The sequence below is a fragment of the Macaca thibetana genome, chromosome 9 (genome assembly GCF_024542745.1).
Source record: "Macaca thibetana thibetana isolate TM-01 chromosome 9, ASM2454274v1, whole genome shotgun sequence".
Lineage (NCBI taxonomy): Eukaryota > Metazoa > Chordata > Mammalia > Primates > Cercopithecidae > Macaca > Macaca thibetana.
The window spans coordinates 30,780,033-30,803,837 of record NC_065586.1 but is presented as its reverse complement, the minus strand read 5'-3'; the positions used below and the strand labels follow the sequence as shown (position 1 = coordinate 30,803,837).

Below are 23,805 nucleotides of genomic sequence, written 5' to 3'. Positions count from 1 at the left end.
TCCTCTCTTTAATAACGACACTTTTGGCCCTAGCTTCTCGCTTCCTGTCTAGGTCAAATTCCAGTTTGTTATAGAAACTTGACTGAACGTGAGTGTGTATTTTCCCACAAATTTCTACTTGACATTCCTTGAGGTTGTGATCCTTGCTTGGGTACCTTTACTGTTGGCTATCTTCTGTTCACTGCGTTTACTTTTTTCCTGCATCTGGCAAAACAACGTTTTTTTTTTTTTTTTTTTTTTTTTTTTTAAATACCTGGGATTTCAAGAGAAAGTATATTGAACAATACGATGAGAAGACTATATTCTACAATGCCATCTTTCAGAGGGAAAAGTATTCTATAGGAAAAACATTTAATACATTTGGTGTATGCTTCTTACCTATTTCCACTCCAAAAAATAACAGAAGACATGTACCTGTGAAATACTCCCATAAGGTATACCTAGCAACTCAAAAAAATTACGATTTTTAGAAATGATATATAAAAAACATTTTGTAAGCATGTAAACTATGAAATTAACAATTTAAAGGTTTCTCAAAATTGTTTTGCAAGGAAAAACATAAATATCACTGTTTTAAAAATATGCAGAACTTTAAAAAACGTTAATTTTTCTATACCTCTGCTCTACAGAAAAACATTGTTACAATTATGTACAGCCTTTACAAATTCCTCTTACATCATTTGATAATGATTAAAACTATTTAATATTCAGATAAAATATACAAATATTTTTTCAAATCAGAACATTTAAAAACACGTAGATTTTTCTGGAACAATAAACGTTTTTATTTTTAACCAGCTCAGATCTCGAATTAAAACCCAATATTCCCGTCATCACTCTTTCCTATAAAAATACGACAGCGTTTTCAATGAGAGTGTAAACAAACCATTGTTTCAGGTTTTACTTACAACTGGAGCTGCCTTGCAAAATCCCTGCCCTGGCCATCTGCCGTGGTTCCAAATAAGTTTACAAAAGTGAATCTTGCCATTTTCAATACTTCCTCCTTTGGGTCTATTTATTCCGAAGCCTGTTTTTCTCATTCTTTTTTTTTTTTTTTTCCCCAAGACAGATTTGTGTGAGCCACTTTTTTACCATAGCATTTGTTTTTTCTGCTTATGAGAGTGTAAGAATTTCAGAAGCCAAATGTTAATATTTTGTTGTCAGTTCTTTGAGCCTTCATTTTTTCCGTCTATTGAGCCCCCTTCTTTAACCAGAACTCTGTTTCTGAGGGCATAAAAGAGCAAAGAGGCCGGGCGCGGTGGCTCACACCTGTAATCCCAGCACTTCGGGAGGCCGAGGCGGGCGGATCACGAGGTCAAGAAATGGAGACCATCCTGGCTAACACGGTGAAACCCTGTCTTTACTAAAAAAACAAAAAATAAGCCGGGTGTGGTGGCGGGCGCCTGTAGTCTCAGCTACTCAGGAGGCTGGGGCAGGTGAATGGAGTGAACCCGGGAGACGGAGCTGGCACTGAGCCAAGATCGCGCCACTGCGCTCCAGCCTGGGCAACAAAGCGAGACCCCGTCTCAAAAAAAAAAAAAAAAAAAAAATTAGCCGGCTGCGGTGGCGCGCGCCTGTAATCCCAGCTACCCAGGAGGCTGAGGCAGGAGAATCGCTTGAACCCGGGAGGCGGAGGGTGCAATGAGTCGAGATCGCGCCACTGCACTCCAGCCTGGGAGACAGAAACACTCGTCTCAAACAAACAAAAAAGTGGGGAGCAGAGAGTGGGGCGTGGACACGGGAAGGTATCGTGAGATGACTGGATGGGGGGGCTGGAAAGTTTGTCCTGGCGAAGAAGTGAACATGTTTATCCGGATCACCGTTTGTTAAACTTAATGGAGGTGAACAGCAACCCGTCAGTAGCTTCACCCAGCCGAAACGGGAAATCCGGCAGGCCAGGCAGAAGCTGAAATCTGCAAGGAACGGGCTGGGCTGGAGGCGGCACCAGGGCAGGAGGGGTAGGTGGGGGCCCGCGGGAGCCACGAGCCGGAGCCGGAAGGGCGGGACCCAGGGGGCAGGGCCTAACCAGGCGTGGGCGGGGCCGAGTCAAGAGATGGGCGGGGTCTGGGCGGAGTCTACCGGGAGCCGCGTCGAGCCGGGGCGGAGCGAAGACCCCTGGGAGAGCTGTCTTCTCAGGGCTGAGGAACGGCCTGCACCTGATGGAGAGCAAATGGCTGTTTCCACACGTGGAGAACTTTTAACGAACACGTGAGGAAGGCGGGCAATGTCTGTGGAAAAACTACCTCACAACCCAGGCGTCCTACTCCAGCCCCCAGGGCGACAGCTTGTTTACAGTATTTCTGAAGGTCTCCGTCCCCTTTTTTCGGCCCCTCCTCCTACGCTAACCCCGGCTTCGGGCTTTGAGTGAGGCTTTGGTAGAGGAGAGGCCGCCGCAGGCGCCCCGGCCGGAGAAGCCCACTGGCATGCGGGTTCTGAGGCCTTCTGCGCCCGCGCGCGGTGTCCGCGACGAGGCGGTGCGTGGAGGTCGGGGGCGTGGAGCTCGGGGGCGTGTCTCCCGCCGCAGCGCCGTGGGCGGGGCGAGGGCGGAGCCTGGGGGCCCAGTGGCCCACGCCGGCTGGCCTGACCTCCCCGAACGCTGGGCCCGTGACGTCACCCCGCCGTGACGCGCACGCTGTAGGAAAACTGTAAGTTTACGAGGATTCCTGCAGCTCCTTGGGCTTGCGGGGCCCGCTGGCAGCTGGCAGCCCCGGCGGTGGTGGTGGCTGTAGGGGCGTCAGTTCCTTGGGTAGCCGCCGATTGTGACGAAGGGACAGGTGCCTGCTCAGAGTGGCAGCGCGCCCTGCTGGGCGGGAGGGATCTGGGGTGCGGGAGGCGAGGCCGCGCCCTGTGGGGCAGGGCTAGCACCTTTTCCCCTGGGGCGGGGAGCGTCCCCGAGCCTGGGAGCGAGGCCTTAGAAGGGGCGGAAAGTCCAAATGGAGAGTACCTTTTTTTCTTCTGTGATAAAGGGACTTAGATTCCTCTTCTCCCTCTCAGCCCTGGAGTTTGACACGTGAAGTCGGGGATGGAGGATTCCTCTCAGAGACTAGGAATCCTATGTCCTGGCCATTGGGATCTCGCAAGTGACCAAGTCGTCGTGGACACATTTATAAGATAACCACTTGCTGCCTTAGTTTTCTTTTTGTGTAAAATGGAGGTACAGCAGCCTCTGGCCTCCCTAATGGTCGTTCCCACAGCACTAGGAACACGTGAGATAACACAAGTGTGTAAATTTGCTAGGAGAAAGCTTATACACAGACACTTGGTTATTCTGAGGAATGTGGTAGCCGCTGGCCATTTGACCAGGAATCTTGTAGACGGGGAAGTTTTTCACTATTTTGCCTACCCCCGACAACCTTCCATCCATCTGCTCCTATACCACACTGCAGCCTGTTGGGTGATATGAACTGTTGTCACTAAACTTGATAGAATGAGGATCCCAAGAAATAACAGGTATCGTTAGCATGGTACTCTTGACAATTACAATGCCCCCGTTGTCTGGGTTTTGCAGAGGAAGCTTTCAGTATGCTGGAACTAGCACATTATACACAACATAGACTCACTGAGTTTTAAGGATTGCTGTAAAAAATTAAAAGAATGAGAATATCCAATCATCGTATCCGACTGCTTGAATATTTTGGTCAAGGGGTAGTACATTATCGATTAGTTGTTTCTAGACTATAATGCCTCTCAAACTCCGGGACTAGTATTTGTCAGGAACTTTGAAGGGAAGAATACTGTGCACACTTCAGGGTGTATTTATACAGGAGCTCGAGAGTTCACATTTCTGTAAATTCGTTTCAGGAGTGTGATATCCTTTCATCCGGGTGGGAGGAGCCTTTGAATCAGAAAGCAGGGCTTCTACTTTTTGTTCTATTCGTTAACTAGCTTCGCATCCAAGGACAAGTCACCCAAACTTGGAACTGTGTTTTTCTTATCTAAAATGAGAGCTGATGGTATATCTGCTGCTGGTTTTTCCAGGATCGAATGAGATCACGAGTGTGTAAATGAAAGGCTTTCTAAGTGTGCTATTGTTATTAGGAGATTTGCATTGGTCGCCTAGCCTGGATGAGATGTGAGTCAGAAATCTCTAGAAATAGAGCAGTAAAGAAGACAGCCTCCAGCCTAGCAGGGCTCATGTTGCAGTGGGAAATAAACGAACAATACGTGCATAATGTAATTTCAGATAGTCCTAAGTGCAGTGAAGGGGAGGAAGAAGAGAGGAGGACAGTGGGGGAACAGGGAAAGTTGTTTTTGGTAGGATCCGTCAGGAAGAGCCATTCAAATGCAGGGACAGTTGAATCAATTGAAGTGTGAGGGAAAAAGCCTGAGGTTAGAAGGTTTCAGAGAGGAATAATAATAGCAATGAACACTTAAAAAATGTAGAGCTTACCATATGTAAGGCACTATTGTGAACACTAAATTAGAGTTTTACAAGTCTCATGGTATAATCTAATATCTCCATTTCATAGATGAGGCAACTGACACACAGAAAGGTTAAGAATTTGCCAAAGGTTGCACAGCTAAAACGCTGTAGAGACTATTTGAACGTGGGTGGTCTGACGTCAGAGTCCAGGCTCCAGGTTACTGTAGTTTTGGCCTCACAGCAGGAACAGCACAGGACAATGCTCTGAGGTGGCCCAGACACAGCGAGAGTGTTTAGAGTACAGCAGGGAATGGGGAAAGTGGTGGCCAATGATGGTCAAGGGCCAAGGCAGGCCGTGGGGTCCCTTGTAGGCTGTGGTGAAGTAAAGGTGTTATTCTAACTGTGGTGGAAAACCACTGGAAGGTTTGCATCAAGGGACTGGTGTCTGATTTAAGTTTTATTATATGGAGAATTAACTGTAGATTAGAGTGGGTGGGGTGGAGTGAAAATGGGGGAAAGCTGCTGTGCCCTGCGGGTGAGATGATGGTGGTTTGGGCTGGGGTAGGTGGTTGTGGAGATGATGGTCGGCGGTAGAACTGATGATGCGTTTTGAAGGTAGAGCGGACGGGATGAGCTGATGTGGAATTTGAGGAAAAGGGAGAAGTGGTGATTTCTTAGGGTTAGCCTGGAACAACTGGAAGTATAGTGGTGCTGTTTACTGAGGAAAATTACAAATTTAGTTTTGCACAAGTTCTAAATGCCTGTTAGACGTAGTCATAACAACAGTGCTAGTGAAAATAGTAAGTACTATGTAAGTGTAAACCGAGTCCCAGGCAGGGTTTTAACTACTTTTACCTATATTAATTCATTTAATCATCATAAGAATTATATGTGCAAGCAACCATTATTGTCCCCATTTTACACATGAGAAAATAGAGGCAAAAAGAGGTTATAAGTGACTTGTCTGAAGTCACCCAGATTGTGAGTGATGTAGCTCGGATTCAAACCTAAGCAGTGTGGCTTTGGAGTCCATGCATTGAATCCCTGTAACCACCTCCGAGTGGACATGTTGAGTATGCATGCCTGTGAATTTGGAACTCAGGGGAAGGTCAGGGTTGCAGATACCCATTTATTTTTCTGAAGAGAAAGCCTGCTTTTATTTTTCATCTAAGCTTTGGTTGGCTGTGGGAGAAAGATTATAGGCAGTGGGACTGTGCTAACTGGTCTTTCATTATGTACCTGACTGGGTTCATGCAGCCAGTATCTGGTATTCCCCTGCCCATTCTGCCACTGTAGGTTCCATAGGGGCAAGGTCTATCTCTTTAACTTCTCTATCTCTAGTCCCTAATCCAGTGCCTGCTGTGCAGTAGATGTTAGGGATGACTTTATATGCTGGGCATTTGGTTAGGTGTTGGAAGTTCAGAGATGAATAAAACAGTTCTTTACCTAGAGGAGCAGAGTATGAGGAAAAACCTGTGGGAATAAGATTAGAGTAGACTAAATCCATAAATACATGCTGATTAGTTCATTCTGGTTTTCTGCACCCTCCCCTCCTCAGCTTCCATGACTTGTGAGATGGGGCATGAAAAGGGCAAAGGGGCAGAAGAATGCCTAAGCTGTTGCAGGATGAAGTTGAGGCTCCCCAAGAGTCCTTTTCAACAAAAGAATTACTCAAAATCATGCATATTTTACCATATTTATATTAGTTTTATTTGGCAATGATAGAATTTTTACCAAATGAAATAAATTCTGATATTTGACTATCCTTGTGAAGTGATGAGTTTTTTCAGTTCTATTACCTCAGTGTTGACAGGGCTCACCAGAGAAATAAGGGAGTTGGCTTGAAATGTTGCAGCTTGCATAATAGAGGGTGATGGAGGGGCTGGGTGAGGTATTCAGGCAGGTTTCCACCAGTTTAAGTGTATCATGCCAAAGTTCCACATATTGGAATAAGTTTGAATTTCTCTGCTGACCATCTCTAACATTGACATGTATTTTTTTTTTTTTTTTTTTTTTTTTGGTCATAGAAAGGGGATCTGGTGATGTATGTCATAGGTGGAATTGCAGATTACATCTCGTATAGCTGGAACATTGTAGAACATGGAGACTAGAACAATACAAACAAAAAAAGATGTGTCTTGTTCCTGTAGATCTTTCACGGCATACCATAACCTCAACAGTTGTCACAATTTTATTACTTCCTAACATGAGTATTTCAAATTTAAACCATTTAAGGATTGTATAAAATTGCACTGCTATAGATTTTATGGTTAATTTCAGAATTTTTTTAAGTATATAAAATTATATTTTGTTTTAAGCTTTCATTGGGAAAGTATCTAAATAACCCAATCTATGATTACTCCTAAACAGGAGCCCTCTACTAACATAAATGTAGAGGGGTGCCGTCTGATTTTGCAGTTCACAACATTTTAAATCTGCTCTTGTAGCTTCCCTACATTTAATGGAGTTGAAATGATTAGTCTTTATTTATACTACATTTGCAGTTAGTTTCCCAGGAACATCAGATACCCATATATGGTATAAAGTAAAATTGCATAGTCAATAGCCTACTGATGCTCAGGCGATACTGACTTTTAAGTTCAGGCTCAGTGAGGGCAGGTTGATGGTTATTTAATTGTGTCAGGTAGCTCCCAGCAGAGGCGAATGATGGTAAGTTCTACCTGAAAACAGGAGCCTCTGTTTCTAACACTGACCATGTGAAATATAACATCCTAGATAGTAAGTCAGATTCCTTTTAAAATTTACATTTGCACAAATTTTAAACTATTTTATGAGTAATTTTATATATATGAAGATTGTTTGTTGTTGAAAACAGTGTGTCTAGCCCAGTGATAGTACATACTGAGCATTTAAATAATTTTTTGAATTAAATTTATTTATTTTTTAAATTATACTTTAAGTTCTAGAGTACATGTGCACAACATGCAGGTTTGTTACATATGTATACATGTGCCATGTTGGTGAAATGTACCCATTAATTCGTCATTTACATTAGGTATATCTCCTAATGCTATCCCTTCGCCCTCCCCCTACCCCACCATGGGCCACGGTGTGTGATGTTCCCCACCCTGTGTCCAAGTGTTCTCATTGTTCAGTTCCCACCTATGAGTGAGAACATGCGATGTTTGGTTTTCTGTCCTTGCAATAGTTTGCTCAGAATCATATTTTCTAGCTTCATCTATGTCCCTACAAAGGACATGAACTCATCCTTTTTTATGGCTGCATAGTATTCCATGGTGTATATGTGCCACATTTTCTTAATCCACTCTATCATTGATGGACATTTGGGTTGGTTCCAAGTCTTTGCTATTGTGAATAGTGCCGCAATAAACATACATGTGCATGTGTCTTTAGAGCAGCATGATTTATAATCCTTTGAGTATATACCTAGTAATGGGATGGCTGGGTCAAATGGTATTTCTGGTTCTAGATCCTTGAGGAATCGCCACACTGTTTTCCACAATGGTTGAACTAGTTTACAGTCCCACCAACAGTGTAAAAGTGTTCCTGTTTCTCTACATCCTCCCCAGCACCTGTTGTTTCTTGACTTTTTAATGATCGCCATTCTAACTGGTGCGAGATGGTATCTCATTGTGGTTTTGATTTGCATTTCTCTGATGGCCAGTGATGATGAGCATTTTTTCATGTGTCTGTTGGCTGCATAAATGTCTTCTTTTGAGAAGTGTCTGTTCATATCCTTTGCCCACTTTTTGATGGGGTCGTTTGATTTTTTCTTGTAAATTTGTTTAAGTTCTTTGTAGATTCTGGATATTAGCCCTTTGTCAGATGGGTAGATTGTAAAAACTTTCTCCCATTCTGTAGGTTGCCTGTTCACTCTGATGGTAGTTTCTTTTGCTGGGCAGAAGCTCTTTAGTTTAATTAGATCCCATTTGTCAATTTTGGCTTTTGTTGCCATTGCTTTTGTTGTTTTAGTCATGAAGTCCTTGCCCATGCCTGTGTCCTGAATGGTCTTGTCTAGGTTTTCTTCTAGGGTTTTTATGGTTTTAGGTCTAACATTTAAGTCTTTAATCCATCTTGAATTAATTTTGGTATAAGGTGTAAGGAAGGGATCCAGTTTCAGCTTTCTACATATGGCTAGCCAGTTTTCCCAGCACCATGTATTAAATAGGGACTCCTTTCCCCATTTTTTGTTTTTGTCAAAATTCTACTTGCAGTCACTTTTTTTTTTTTGCATTATTATCTTCAACTCGTATATATTTGCAGTAGTAGCTGGATGCTTGTTTGTGTACTTTACACTGTAAATGTTTGAATATATTTAAATAATTTATATAAGTAGCACTTAGTTTTGCTTCATGTCACATTTGGTTGCTTGCGAATCACGAGGTCAGGAGATCGAGACTATCCTGGCTAACACGGTGAAACCCCGTCTCTACTAAAAAATACAGAAGAAAAAAAACTAGCTGGGCGAGGTGGCGGGTGCCTGTAGTCCCAGCTACTTGGGAGGCTGAGGCAGGAGAATGGCGTAAACCCAGGAGGCGGAGCTTGCAGTGAGCCGAGATCCAGCCACTGCACTCCAGCCTGGGCGACAGAGCGAGACTCCATCTCAAAAAAAAAAAAAAGAAAAGAAATTAAAATCTTTACGTTTGATTTTAACACATAACACTAATGGCTAATAATTAGTAAGTCTAGGTGGAGACTAAGCTTTAGTGACAGGTTAACCAAGTTTTAACCCCAAAACACCCAGAAGAAAATTCTTAGGGAATGTTAAGCAAAACCAGTATGTTGATGAAAGGAATAATTTAACCATAACTACGTAGCTATTATTCTTCAAGTTGTTACCATTCTACAGGGAGTATTTGCTTATTCGGTTCTTAAATTGCAAAGCTGTTAATTTCAATTTGCATTGCAAGCCACCAATCAGTGTGAAATAAATACTGGAAGATGATACTGTGATGAATCTGAACTCAGAATGATTTTCTACTTTCCAACACACTCTGGGGACATTTGGCAATGTCTAGAAAACATTTTTGGTTGTCACATTTGTGTGTAGGGGCATTACTCCTTGCATCTAGTGGATTGAGGCCATTATAGCATGTCACTGAATGTCCTACAATGTACGAGACAACTTCTCAACAACAGAAAATTATCCAGTTCAAAATGTCAGTACTCCTGATGTTGAGAAATCCTGTAATATCTTTTCTCCCTTCCCTCCCTCCCTTCCTCCCTCCTTCCTTCCGTTCTTCTTTTTTTTTTATGTTTTTTATTTTTTTTTAATACTTTAGAAATGGAGGTGGTAGGTTTAAGTGGCAAATGCCTGACTTGGACAAAGGATTGTGTTGTACTGCTTTTAGTCTGTTGGATAGCTGAGCTAATTTGGTTCTTTTACTGAATGGGAAATAATTCTTGAATCTAATAATAGTAGCCTTGAATTTTTTTGGTTGCCAGTGTGTCTAGTGTTTTTACATTTGTTTTGGCTATGAATATATTTCTTACTAAAATTAACTTAATCTGGACTTTATATAATCCTGGATTGTAACAGGTTTCCTAGTGTGAATTCCCTTTATTGTTGTATATGTTAAATTAGCTATCTCGGAGTTTCATGGTTTATATCTATCAAAATCCTTTTCACATTGATTTTCATTTTTGATTGTTACGAACAGTCCATAAAATGTGTAGGGCGTGTATTATCCTCACTATTAGACCAATGAAGAAACAGACTTAGGTTAAATGACTTTCCATATGTGTTAGCAAGTTAGTGATGAAAGCAAATCTGGAACTGTATACCTAGCAATCTTTTAAAGTTATCAGTTATTGTTATCCCATTTAATCTTCTTGACAGTACTGTGAAATAGAGTTATTACTCTCATTTCATAGAAAAGGAAACTGGTTTCGAGATACTAAATAACCTATTCAGTGTCACCCAACTCATAATGTAGTTTGGCTGTTTCCACTGAGCTGTTCTGTGTCTTCAGATATTCTCCAATAAATAAATCTGACAATTTCTGGATAAATTCACAAAGTCTTTGCCTAACTTAATTTTAGTTCTCTTGATACTTATGTTGCCACTTGAATCATTGGTAATTCATTGTTTGTAAGCCTATTCTAATTTGACTTAACTAGAAACTTATCTGAGTTTTGGTAAACCGTACTTGCTGAGTAGGGGAGAACCATGCTTGCAGAACATGGTCCTTTAAACACGCAGAGATGTTTTTATATAGGGTTTTGAGGAAGCACAGTGTTTGAGATTGGCTGATTTTGAAAAGTGCAAAAATTTAAGGATTAGCCAGCTTTAAAGTTAGAGTTTAGAGACTGACGGGCTTTGAGGAGCAAAGGTACTGAAGCGGGCAGTTGCTGATTGGCTTACTTTGTTGACAAAGTACTTACGTGGAAATGTTGAGTAGACTTTAAGGATTGATTGGGGTAGAGTTAAAACTGGTTTTGTGGTTACTTGTTTCCAGCTCACGACTAGAGCCAAAGAACAATCTTTTCCTTTCTTGAAGTTGAAGAATACGTACTTTTTATGTCAAACATGTTAATGTTAGCCATGGCGCTAATATAACATACTTTTGATTTTCCTTTTCTTCTGAAACTTAAAAGAAAATTGGATGTACAACTATCACTTGTTTTCTATCAATTTCAGGATAGTATATTTGGAACCCAGGCTGCCTCAAGGATTATTTTTATATATAGTTCAAAAGGTAATATATTATTTGTGGAAATATATTAATGCTTTAAAAATTATGGTGAAAGCTGTGTTGCTTTTATGTCTATTTTTTTTTCTCTGTTGGGAGTGTGTTGTATTATGTGCCTGCCAAAATTAGTCTTGATAGATGCCAATTATAGATCTAGAAGTGTGTTGTTTTTGCTGTTATTAGAGATACATCTAGAAGTGATTACTTTTTGAAAGTTACTTGGAAATTATTCTTATCAACATTATGAAGGATTAATGATTATATTGCATATATTTTACAGAACAAGGCAAGCAAAATATTTTAGTATTTGCAAATCATGTCACTATAATTATTATATCATAGTACCATTTATATAAAGTATTAGGTTGGTGCAAAAGTAATTGCGGTTTAGGACCATGAATTTTAAATCATAAGTAGGCTCAGACACATCTTTATTAATCAGAATAGGAAGCATTATAATCAACATATTTTTGCCAATGAGAAATAAGTTTGTTCATTCCCATAGCTTAACAATTCATGCTTTGGGATTTGGAAAGCGTTTTCTGCTTTCCAAAAACCTGCTGGTTTTGGAAGCATTTTCCTTTCAAATAGTTGTCGAGAGGCTTGAAGAAGTGGTAGTTGACAAGAGGTCAGGTGAATATGGCAGATGAGGCAAACTTCATAGCTCAATTCATTCAGCTTTCGAAGCGTTAGTTGTGTGTCGTGCGGTTGGGCATTGTCATGAAGAATTGGGCCCTTTCTGTTGACCAACGCTGGCTGCAGGTGTTGCACTTTTCAGTGCATCTCATTGATTTGCTGAGTGTACTTCTCAGATGTGATGGTTTCACCAGGATTCCGAAAGCTGTAGTGGGCCGGGTGTGATGGCCCACATCTGTAACCCCAGCACTTTGGGAGGCCGAGGTGGGTGGCTCACCTGAGTTCAGGAGTTTGAGACCAGCCTGGCCAACATTGCAAAACCCCATCTCTACTAAAAATACAAAATTAGCCAGGCATGGTGGCATACACCCATAGTTCCAGCTAATTGAGAACTGAGGCAGGAGAATCGCTTGAACCTGGGAGGTAGAGGTTGCAGTGAGTTGAGATCGCACCACTGCACTCTAGTCTGGGTGACAGAGTGAGACTCCGTCTCAAAAAAAAAAAAAAAAAAAAAAAAAAGAAGAAAGCTGTAGTGGATCAGGCTGGCAGCAGACCACCAAACAGTGACTCTGACCTTTTTTTGGTGCAAGTTTGGTTTTGGGAAGTGATTTGGAGCTTCTTCTAGGTCCAGGCACTGAGCTGGTCGTCGCCAGTTGTATAAAATCCACTTTTTGTCACACATCACAATCCGATTGAGAAATGGTTCGTTATTGGTTGTGTAGTATAAGATGAGATGGCACTTCAAAATGACGATTTAAAAACATTTTCCCTCAGGTCCTGAGACACCCACTTATCCAGCTTTTTCAACTTTCCAATTTGCTCCAAATGCCAAACGACCATAGAATGGTCAACATTGAGTTCTTCGGCAACTTTTCACGTAGCTGTAAGACGATCAACTTCAATGATTGCTCTCAATTGGTCGTTGTCAACTTCTGATGGCCGGCAATGATGTTCCTCATTTTCAGTCTCCTTTGCAAAACTTCTTGAACCACCACTGCATTGTACTTTTGTTAGTAGTTCCTGGGCCAAATGCGTTGTTGTTGTAAGTTGTCTCTGCTGCTTTATGAACCATTTTGATCCCGAATAAGAAAATCACTGGAATTCGCTATTTGTCTACATCATTTCCATAGTCTAAAATAAACATAAACAGCAAGTAATAAATCATTAGGAACAAAAACATAAAGTGAGAAATGTCCATTAAAATGATATGTAACATAGCCACATTTATTTTAAAAATGTATTCCAATATCAAATGGCAAATTCCAGCAATGCAAAACCTGCAATTAATGTTTGCACCAACCCAATATTTCAGTTGTTTAACACTTATTTAGAGTATTTTTCTTTTTCAGAATGAAATAAAGAACTGCTGTACTATCTATAACTATTTACTCTGTGACAAAACTTTTTCTAAATTGATCTTTCACAGTAATATTTTAAATTATTATTTTCCTATGGAGATGTTAAAATAAATTTAGGGCATTCATTATCTTAGAAGTTATAGAAGTCAGAATGAGTTTTTGGTGTAATTTCTTTTTTGTATTGAAGTTTTATTTTTAAATGCCCTAAGTGCTGTCTGTATTTACATATGTAATAAGCTCATAACATGTTAAAAAATGGGTGCTGTTGTAAGCTGAGATCACGCCACTACACTCCAGCCTGGGTGACAGACTGAGACCCTGTCTCAAAAAAAAAAAAAAAAAAATGTTCCTGTTGTTTTTATATGCAGCCTCTATTTCCTTCCTTAATCTACAGGTTTTGTGTCATACCTTCATTCCTGCCTTCCAGGTAGGAATAATCCACTGTTAAAACTATGTTTGTGATTTAGATATTTTTATGGGAAAACTCTTTAAAAATGTAAAGTCTGATTCTTGTCTCTGTTGACAGACCAAATTTCTGAACTGTATGATAGTCAACCTTAAGAGGTTAATCTTAGCCTAGTGTGAAAATTAATACTATAGTTAATATATTATAAAATTACTTATATGACATTGACATTATGAACAATAAGTAATATTGTTTTTGACAGAGCTGTTGTTTAACTACTAAAAGATATTGAGACATTGTTGTCTTTAACAGTTAAAAACTTTACAAATTTATACTAAGGAGAAATAAGAAAAACCTTTTTATCTGGGAATGCAAGCCCCTTTAAATTTTCAGGCCCAGAAAGGCATTTAAAATGTAACAGCAGTACATCTCATTCCCCATAGAGCTAAATAATGACCCCTTCAAGCTGCTTGCTATTGGGGCTCCAGACTAACTGACGCCAAGTACCCATAAAATGCCATGTATGCTGTAGTTCAACAACATATACCCAATCACCAAGCAATGTTATTTTTGTAAACCAATGAGAATTTCTGATGAACAGCTTTTGTAATTGCCCCCTCTCCTGATTCGTCCTTTGTTTCTTTAAAAACTTGAGACTCTCTTTTGTTTTCTGGAGCACTCAGCTAGGCAACTTGGAAGTTTTGTCCCTGGCTGCAGTCCTCAACCTTTGTGCTTGAATAAACTTGAAACTACAGTCTGACCCTTTTGATTATTTTAGGTTCACACTAAATATGTACTTAAAATTCTTAGGAAAAAATTGATTCCTGAATATGGTTACTGGGATTATTCTTGTTATCTGCAGTATGAAATAAATGGATTTGAAATGTGTTTTTCTCTGTGTACATGCAGTGAAGAGTTGGGCTCTTATTTGCCTAGTGATATGATAAAGAATCCTAGGTTTGGTTATCTTTTGTAGTAAAATGAAAAAAAAGAGTTACATGTTCTTCAATAAAAGACTTATTTTCTAGTTTTTGCTAGTATAATGGGTAAAATGGTAGCTCAAATTTTAATTTGCATTTTTTTAATTACTAGTGAGTGAGAGTGAGATTCTCTTCATTCACTTGTATGGATTTCACTTACAGTTCCAAATTTAGCAAATAAAAATACAGATACCTTGTTAAGTTTGAATTTCAGGTAAGCAACAAATAATTTTTTAGTGTAAGTGTGGGCCATGCGATATGCAGGACATACTTCTACAAAAAACAATAATAATTTATCTGAAATTCAGATTCAGTGGGGCATCCTGTATATTATCTGGCAAACTTAAATTCAGTTTCTGTGAATTGTCTGCCTCTGCCTTTTTGTCAGATTTTCATTTGCACTTTCTATCTTTTGGTTGTTGTTTTTGCAACAGTTCTTGGCATACACTGGATTTTAATCCCTTGCCTTTGTTAGATGTTGCAAACATATTCTTCCAGTCTTTTGCCTATCTTCTAATTTTGTCTGTGGTGTCCAATTCATCAAAGTTGATGCCATCAAAATTTGTCTATGTTTATGCTTTTGAGATCTTGAATAAATCTTTCATCATCCCAAGGTTGCAAATATGTTATTTAACTTTTTCTTTCATTAGCATTACAGTTTTATACATTGGTTTTTAATACATTTGGTATTTATTTTATGGGAAGAATATTAGGAGATGAGGTTAGAGAGGCAATGAAGGGGCACATTGTGTGAAGACTTGTTGGTCATTGTGAGGACTTTGGTTTTTATGCTAAGTGAAATAGGAAGCCCCTGGAGCGTTTGGAACAGAGGGTGCCATTGTCTGAACCATGCCTTTAAAGAAACTGATGACTATGGAGAATAGATTGTATGAGAGTGTGGCAAAGACTGCTAATTCTGCTCCAATATCTAATTTCTCCTTTCTTTTACTACCAGAACCCTGTTGGTTTAGCCAGATACATGGCTATGCACATAGAGACTGTTTTTAAACTCCTCCTGCCAATAAGTATGGCTTAGTGATTAGGTTTGGGCCAGTTAGATAAGAACACAAGTGATATGTGAAAATTCTGAGTTATCTTTGTAAATATAAGGTGCTTGTCCTGAACTTCGTCTGCCCACCTCACTCCCTTTCTCCCTAACTGAAAGCTGCAGCAGCTAGAATGGCAACAGTTACCTTGAACCTAAAGATCCCTCTGCCTGGGTCGTGAATGACCTTGGAGAGCAGAACCAATGACTACTCTCCATCTTCTCCCTGACCATCTGCCTATCTGTCTCTTGTTTCAAGGAAGAGAATAAACTTCTTTCTTGTTTTAGCCACTGGTTTTTGGCATCACTTTATTACAGCAGCTTAGCCCATAGCCTGTATAGTACAAAAATTGGCACCCGAAATGGTGTTCCAGAATTAAAAAGCTGAAATGTATAGCACTGGTTAAGTGGTTGGTCGACAGACAGTAGAAAACGTGTTATAGGCTAGAAAACTGGTGACCCTTATTACGTGGTGGCAAAATGTTCAGTGAGACTGTCATCTTTAATAACTTGGAGGAGAGTCAATTTGTCTACCCAGTTTGTACCTCCAGGGAGGTAGTTAGAAAGAATCAGACTGCTAATATGAGTTGATTAGTCCTTGCCAGTAACTACAAGAGAGCGTCAAATGAGAGAACAATTAGCCAGTTTGCAATTAGAGTTGAAAGGGAGTATATAGTTTTTAGTTATATAGCTAAAGGAGGTTCTCTCTGCCAATGGCCTGTGGTCTGAATTGACTGAGAGGCCAGTAATATGGGGCACTGCAGTGTTGGAAAAAATTGCTTCTCTATGCCAAACAGCAAGAGGTAAGATAGTCATTCTCAGGAATCTCCTGTTAGATTTTCTTGGCCTGACAGTGGCAGACAGTCCAGGCAAGGTTCAAATTAAGGATTTGCTTTTCCACCTCAACCAGTCATTTCAACTATGTAAAAGCTTCAGTTATAAATACAAAATCTCAGTTCCCTACAACAACAAAGGTTTATTTCTTACTCATGACATGTTAGTTGTGGCTGTGTTCCACATACTTTGTTACTCTAGTGTTTAAGCCAAAGGAATAAGCCTGTTTGGGACATTGCCTTTCTTGTGACAGGCAAAAGAGATATGGCAGAACCAGTGTCTTAGAAGTGGCACGTGTTACTTTTGTTCATATTTTATCGGCCAAAGCAAGTCAAATGGCTAAGCCTGAAATCAGGTCAGAAGGGATATCTCAAGTCACATGGCCTGTCCTGATGTCAGTGGGTTGGAGTAGTATAAGCCTCCTGATGTGAATCAGATAATCTCAAGGTAGCTAACCTTCAATCAAGAGAGGATTGAAGAGAGGGAGGAATGGCTGTGTCACAAAACAAGAGAGTTGACAAGCTTAATATCTATGACCAGATTAAATCCTTAGTTGTGGTTACTACTTTCTTGTGGAACTGACTGAGGCAAACAGACCTTTTGAAATTTTTAGGAGATTATGTTGCCAAAGATCCCATAAGTTTGGCTTGCAAAAGCCTCTGATGGTTTGATATTGTTTGTCACCTAAAGCAACCCTTGGTCCCAAATGTGCACCAGCAGTAACTAGGCTATTAGATCTTTGCTGTCCTCTTGGAGCATGTACTCTTCCAAGTCTGCTTCATGTATGACCAGAAGTGATAATGGAAAGGAAAAAAAATCTTCCAAAGGCAAAGCTAAGACTGCCAAGACACCTGGACAAGGGTCTTCCCCTCAGAGAATAGAATCTGAAATGAACCAAGGGACTTGCCTTCTTGCTAGAGCAGAGATACTTTGCAATTCCTTTCTAGAAGTATTTCATCTTTGATAAAAATAGGTGTTTGCTATTCTTTTATTTTCAGAATGGGAGACTTAATTGCATTAATCTCATTTGTATTCCACAGTTGTATTTTGGGTGTAATGGTGGTGGTGGAGAGCAGAGGTCATACTCTTTTGTTAGTTTGTGGGCCACTGCACTAGGAAGGAGCTACATGGATGTGCATGGGTTGAAGAGGGCTGTGTATTGCCTAGAGACCTAAACTTTAAGCTAAATCCAATAACTGGATGAGACTTCAAGTTATCCCTTTAGAAAGGAAATGACTATTCCAGAGTGGGAAGAAGGATGCTGTCCTACCTTTGATACGTATTTAGCTAGGCACATAACCCCTACATAGAAATTGTATTTCTTAACGCTCCTTGTAGCCAGATGAAGCCACATTTCTAAGTTTTGACCAGAGGGATGAGAGTGGAAGTGACATATGCTACTTTTAAAAGCATATTTGTATTAAAAAAGTGGCTTGTTAGTCATATTCTTTTCCCTCCCATCCCCATAAATGAAGCATTGGTGAGTTAGCTTCAATCATGCATCTGAGGGCAGTGCCCCAAGGAGTGGTAAGAGAAGACAGGAGGAATCTTAGTCTCTGGATGACGTTATGGAGCAAAGCTACTTACCTTCCCTTGACCACTTGTCTGCCTCTTGACTGTAACATGAGAGAGAAATAAATTCTTTTTTTATCTGAGCCACTATATTGGTCTTATTACAGGAGTTTAGCTTATATCCTAGTTAATACAGATGGCAATGTTGTAAGCAGGAAACAAATATAGAATGTTAGATTGGAAATTATTCTTGATTTTTTTCAGTTGAAGCTTTTCATTTATGTATTCTTTCTATGAAAATTTATTTTTCAGATTGTCTAATTATACCAACAGTTTAGAAAGAAAGCTCTTACTTTAACATCACCCCTGTTATAATTATGCTATATTTCTTTTTATTTTCATAAGTATATGCTTTACATATTTATATTAAAATTTTATATCCTGATATTTTCATGTGATACCTATTTTCTTTCTTGCTTTAGAGTTCTTATATTGCCTGGTTATTATTGTATAACACTCAGTTTTACTGTACTTAACATTTTGTTATTATTGGTCACTGTGGACTAGTTATGTCCCCTCAAAATTCATATGTTGAGGCCCTAACCTTCCACATGACAGTATTGGAGAAGTGGCCTTTAAGGAGGTGATTAAGGTTAAGAAAGGTAGTAAGAATGGAGCCCTGATCAGATAGAACTGGTGCCCCTATAAGGAGAGGAAGAGATACCAGAGCTCTCTTTTCACTTATGTGAAGACACGGTAAGAGTATGGCCATCTGCTAGCAAGGAAGAGGGCTCTCATCAGAATCTGACAGTGCCAGCGCCATGATCTTAGACTGCAGCCTCCAGAACTGTGAGGAAGTCCCAGTCATGGTATGTCATTATTGCAGCCGAAGTTGATAGTATATTGGCATTTAGATTGCTTTCAGGTTTTCCTTCTATAAATAATGCTGGTTTTTTTTTTTTTTTTTTTTTTTTTTTTTTTTTTTTTTTTGAGACAGTCTCACTCTGCTGCCCAGGCTGGAGTGCAGTGGCATGATCTCAGCTCACTGCAACCTCAGCCTCCCAGGTTCAAGCTATCCTCCTGTCTAAGACTCCCGAGTAGCTGGGATTACAGGCACACACCACTACACCTGGCTGATTTTTGTATTTTTAGTAGAGATGGGGTTTCACCATGTTGGCCAGGCTGGTCTTGAACTCCTGATCTCAGGTGATCTGCCTGCCTCAGCCTCCCAAAGTGCTGGGATGACAGGCGTGAGCCACCACGTCCGGCCATAATGCTGTATTCTTGTAAAAATTATTTATTTGTTAAATTATCTTACATAGAACTCGAGCTGGAATAATTTTATTTTATCACTGGTAATAATGACAGAAACAATATTGATAGTAATAACAAAGGCAATCAGCAATGATGATTTTAATAAAGACAGCTATGAGAATGACAAGATCAATAACAGTAACAGACTGGGTATGGTAGCTCACGCCTGTAATCTCAGCACTTTGGAAAGCTGAGGTGGGAGGATTGCTTGAACCCAGGTGTTCAAGACTAATCTGGGTAACATAGCAAGACTTTGTATCTACAAAAAAATTTTTCTTTTAATTAACTGAGCATGGTGGCATATGCCTGTAGTCTCTGCTACTCAGGAGGCTGAAGTGGGGGGATGGCTTCAGCTCAGGAGTTGGAGTTATGATCACACCACTGTACCCTAGCCTGGGTGACAGAGTCAGACTCTGTCCCTAAAAATAAAAAAAATATATATATATACACACACACACACACACACACACACACACACACACACACATTTATATATAATTATAACAGTAAGAACAATGACTAATATTTATTGCATGTTTACTGCATGCAGGCACTGTTTTAAGGGTTTATCTTATTTGATCCTTACAACAGATTTATGAGGTAAATACTGTTGCTCATGTTTTGTAGATAAGGCAAGTGAGCCACTGGGAGGTTGGGTACCTTCGCCGTCGTCACGCAGCTGATTAATGGTAAAGTGTAGATTCTTGCTAGGCTTTATTTGCCACAGAGCATGCTATGGACTGAATTGTATCGCCACCAAACTCATGTGGAAGCCCTAATCCTCAATGTTGATAGTAATTAGAGATGGGGCCTTTGGTAGATAATTAGGTTTAGATGAGGGCCTGAGGGTGGGGCCCTCATGATGGGAATAGTGCCCTTAAAAGAAGAGACACCGGAGAGCTTACTCTTGCTCTTCTGCTGCCATATGAGGACACAGTGTAAGGTGGCTGTCTGCCAGCCCAGAGTGGCCCTTATCAGAAAGTGACCATGCTGGCACCCTGATCTTGGACTTCTCAGTCTACAGAGCTGTGAGAGAATACATTTCTGTTGTTTAAGCCACCCAGTTAAATTTCTGTTGTTGTGGTAGCTCAGACAGAGACAAAGCCCATGTTCCTAACTGTGACATGACATGATTAGAGGTTTTTTGTTTTTTGTTTTTTTCCCCAGATCACACAGTCAGTATAGCAAACTGGACTGCAAAGAAGGGGCCAAAAAAGTGGAAAGGACACTAAGAAAGAATAATGTTGCTGAAGCCAAGAGACGGGCATTTTAAGATCAAGGATATCATTATTAAATTGATACACTTTGAGTAAATTTTCATTTAAGAAGTCATCTGTGCTTTGGGAAGAGCAGTTTTGTGTTTGCAGTCCAGATTGCAGAGGGTTAAGTAGGAAATGATGTGGGGTAGGGGAGACAGTAAAAACAGTTTAAACTCTTTTTTCAAGGCTTGGCTGTGAAGGAAAAGAGGCAAATAGGAAGTGGCAAGAGAGACATAAAGTCTGGGGATGTATATTAGTTTGGTTCATTTTTTTTAATGAACCAAATGATGGGAGAAATGTAAGCATTTATGTGCAGCGGGGTAAAAGAAGAGAAGGAGAGAGAGAAAATGTGGAGGGGGAAGTGGATAAATGATGGCATCAGAGCCCTAAGGAGGTGGATACCTGAAGTTGCAGATTTGCTTTGAGCAGGAAGTTTCTTTCCTACATCTTCCTGGCACCTTCCTCCACAGGGCCAGGAAGGAGGGAAGAATGTGAGTGTGGTTGTTGGTCAGTGAGGGTGGAGGAAACTGAGGGAGTCTGACCTAATAACCCCTCTTTTGTTTGTGTGGAGGTGATGTCATTTTCTGAGTGAAGGGGGAGTAGGAAGCTTGAAAGTGGTGGACGTTTGGGATTGAATCTGTGGGATGTGAGAGAGCCTAAGAGAGGATTGATGGCAGCAGTGAGAAGGGTCTGCTGAGGTGGGAAGCCGTGTATTTGTGGAATTCCCAGCTTCTGTGGTTGGGGATTTTTGTGAGAGTGCTGTCTAGACCAGGTATGGGATTAAAGAAGTAGACTCTTAGATTGGTTTAGGGAGTGTATGTGGAAGGACAAGCCAGTAAGACAGTTGAGAATTTAGGCCAGGGAGTCAGGGGTTATTAGGTCAGACTCCCTCTGTTTCCTTCACCCTCACTGACCAGTAACCACACACACATTCTTACCTCCTTTCTGGCATTGTGGGGAAGAGTGTCCCTGTTTCTGGGAGATCAGATTCTGGGTTACAACGGATAAGAAGTGAAGCTTAGAGGATGGTTAATGGATTAAGAAAGATAGAGAGTGAAATGGGGAAAGACCGAGCGTAACATATTTAAGGACAGAGTTGGTGTATGCAGTCATTCCTTCAATAAATGTGTATTGAGCATTTATCTTCTAGACACTGTTCTAGGTGCTATGGCCCCCTAGATCAAAACAGTGATCAAAACAAAATCTGCCCTTGTAGAGCTTAATTCCAATGGGGAGGTAGATGATTAACATATATTATATGTATAAACATATATATATACTTGTATGTATAATTCCAGATGGTAAGATAATGTCGAAAAGAAAATGAAATCAGGGAAGAGGCTCTGAGAAGTGACCTTTGAGCAAAGACATGAATGTCATCAGGGACACAGCAATGCAGATGTCTGAGAGCATTCCAGGACAAGGAAATAGCACATATATGTGCAAAGCTCTGACAGAGGCTTGTATGAGGAACAGCCGTGGCACTGGGGAGCATGAGTGAGGAGGAGGACAGTGGTAATAAATTAGGGCCATGATACATTAGGGCCACTGTAAGCACCTAGAATTCTATTCAAGGGTCATGAAAAGCCATTGAAAGGTTTGAGTCAGAGAAGTACTTTTCGGAAGGCTCACACTGACTGCTTTTTGGAGAGTTGATTGGCCGTGGGCAATTAAGTAATCCAGAGGGGTAGAAGGACGAGAGATGGTGGTCCACATGTAACATATGAGAATTTGAGATTTCAGCAGTTGAGTGCTTCTGGATGAGAATCTTGTTGCTATTCCTTTAAGCAGACACACCCACTCCACAATAGACATTCTTTTCTGTGGACGAACGCCTGACCCTGACCCTTGGCTTATACCACACCCTTTCCTGTTTTTGACTCTCTTCCCCTCCAGCTCCATTATTTATTCTCCCATTTTGTCCTCACCTTGTCTTTCATATCTGATGTACATGGTTGTCTTCCTGGCCAAGACTTCCTCTAGATCTAGGTTTTCAGACCTTTTATTCACAGTCTGACTTCATACTTCAGTCTGCAGAAAACTTTGATGGAAGCCCCGTGTGTCAGCCAGGGGAAACTGAGTGAAAGGGGGGTCAGGAGTGCAGTGCTCTGCCCACTTGCAGTTGTCCTCTGACCTCCAAAGCAACTTTGAGACGCCTTCTGAGAACCTTTAGCCTGCCAGCTCACAGTGTGGGAAAGCCCCAGGTTGAACTGTTGCTCTTTTGCAGCAGCTCATCCCTGGGATCACCCCAGGCCATGCTCTCCCTGCTCAGCCTGTGCCTTCTTAATCCTCAGGGACCTGGCTTGCCTGACAGTGGTACGTGCAATACGAAGTGGTGTGCAGAAGGCACTCAGAACCATGAGGCATGCATGCTGCATCTTCCTGAGTGTTAGTTTTCCTCACTTGCTATTATTTAATCTACTACATTTTTATAGTAAAAATTAACATAGTTCTAATTACACACCATAAGTTCTGTCTATCCTTCTCAACAAAATCTTTTTTTTTTTTTTTTTTTTTTTAAAAAACAGGATCTCATTTCGTTACCCAGGCTGGGGTGCAGTGGTGCAATAATAGCTCACTGCAGCCTTGAACTCCTGGGCACAAGTGATCCTCCTACCTCAGCCATGCAAGTAAGTACCTAGAACTACAGATGTGCACTACTGTGTCTGGCTAATTTTTAATTTTTTTTTTCTAGAGACAGGGTCTTGCTATGTTGCCCAGGCTAATCTAAAACTCCTGGCCTCAAGCTGTCCTCCCTTCTCAGTCTCCCAAAGTGTTAGAAACACAGGCATGAGCCATTGTGTCTAGCCAACAACTTTGTTGTTGACCCTAATTAAACATATTAAATGTTTTACACCAAGAGGAAATAGATGTATTAGAGTTTAGAATGTAATATTTGTGTACAGTTTTTAAGGAAAAAAATAAGATAAAGACATTTAAAGTTTGCCTGGGACACTTATGGTGATGCCTTTAGTCTTCTGGGGTTGATTAGATCCCTCAGCTCTGAATTAGGACTGCTTTGATGGAAAAGGTTAGAACTACCTGTTTAAGTTGTCAGATTTGTAACTCTATATTTTCGTTTTGTTTAATGGAGCTATTGTAATGTTTTTATTCAGGATGGAATAGGAACTGGCCATGAGTTAGTCTCTGAATCATCAGGTTTTTCTGGTTAAAGGTAAACATATGTATTTTCTGCTTTTAGCCATGTTTAATTTTAACAAATGTCATTAAAGTAAGCATTGTTGCATTATAAAAAGGATTGATAAGGCTGGGTGTAGTGGCTCATTTCTGTAATGCCAGCACTTTAGGAGGCCAAGGCAGGTGGATCACGAGGTCAGGAGTTTGAGACCAGCCTGGCCAATGTGGTGAAACCCTATCTCTACTAAAAATACAAAAATCAGCTGAGTGTCCTGGCATGTGCCTG

At 40.5% G+C, this 23,805-nt stretch overlaps 1 protein-coding gene across 6 annotated transcripts in view; it reads left to right on the top strand.

Moving 5' to 3' along the window:
• The first annotated feature begins 2,068 nt into the window (after nt 1-2,068).
• The window catches only part of ZNF438 (zinc finger protein 438), a 178,904-nt gene continuing 157,167 nt past the window's right edge, over nt 2,069-23,805 (top strand). For 3 of the 6 annotated variants that reach the window (XM_050805632.1, XM_050805627.1, XM_050805629.1), the window contains exon 1: nt 2,578-2,645. The gene's annotated coding sequence lies outside the window, so the exon portion shown is untranslated. Of the gene's footprint in view, nt 2,307-2,545; nt 2,650-23,805 lie in introns of those variants that run through there. The other 3 variants (XM_050805630.1, XM_050805628.1, XM_050805626.1) reach the window with 3 other exon arrangements.